Source organism: Sphaeroforma arctica, assembly GCF_001186125.1.
Source record: "Sphaeroforma arctica JP610 unplaced genomic scaffold supercont1.2620, whole genome shotgun sequence".
In the NCBI taxonomy this organism is placed as follows: Eukaryota; class Ichthyosporea; order Ichthyophonida; genus Sphaeroforma; species Sphaeroforma arctica.
This window is the reverse complement of record NW_014037938.1, coordinates 4770-5503: the sequence shown is the minus strand read 5'-3', so window position 1 is coordinate 5503 and position 734 is coordinate 4770.

Sequence of the window (734 nt, the reverse complement as noted above, 5' to 3'; positions counted from 1 at the left end):
ATACATACATGTATATGTATATGTATATGTATATGTATATGTATATGTATATACATATACATATACAGAACACACACAGATACAGACACAGACACATACATACATACATACATACATACATACATACATATATATATATACACTCACACACACATACATACATGAATACATTCATACACACACACATACACACACACATACACACATAAATACCTACATCATACATACATACGTTCATACATACATGCATACCATACATCCATATACATATACAAGAGTTGATACCACTTAATCCACTCACCATAACTGTGTCGTATTGTGCAAAGTGGAAGCCTCGCAGCACCGCTGAACTGAGGCCTTTCGCCGTCTTCCGCACTGCCAATCTATAACAAGAACGTGCCGGGATTTACAGGTTAGAATGTTTTAGGGTTTTAGGGTTTATCAAACCCTAACTCTCTACCGCGAGGATAGTAAGGTCAGAGGCAAGGCTAGCCGTAGAGTCTACGAGAGATGCAGCAAAAGGAATCGCAGGAACATGCTATCACGGTGATATAGCGTATAACACATATTTAAATTAGAACATGAGCAGCATAAGCGACCATATGAATGTATGTGTATATACTCATGTGATGTTAGAGCCCGGTTTCTGCGGAACTGTATGACCACGATAAGAAGACCCGACGATGTGAATGTGCATGTACATACAGAAATCAGACAAAAAGGAACGATATATA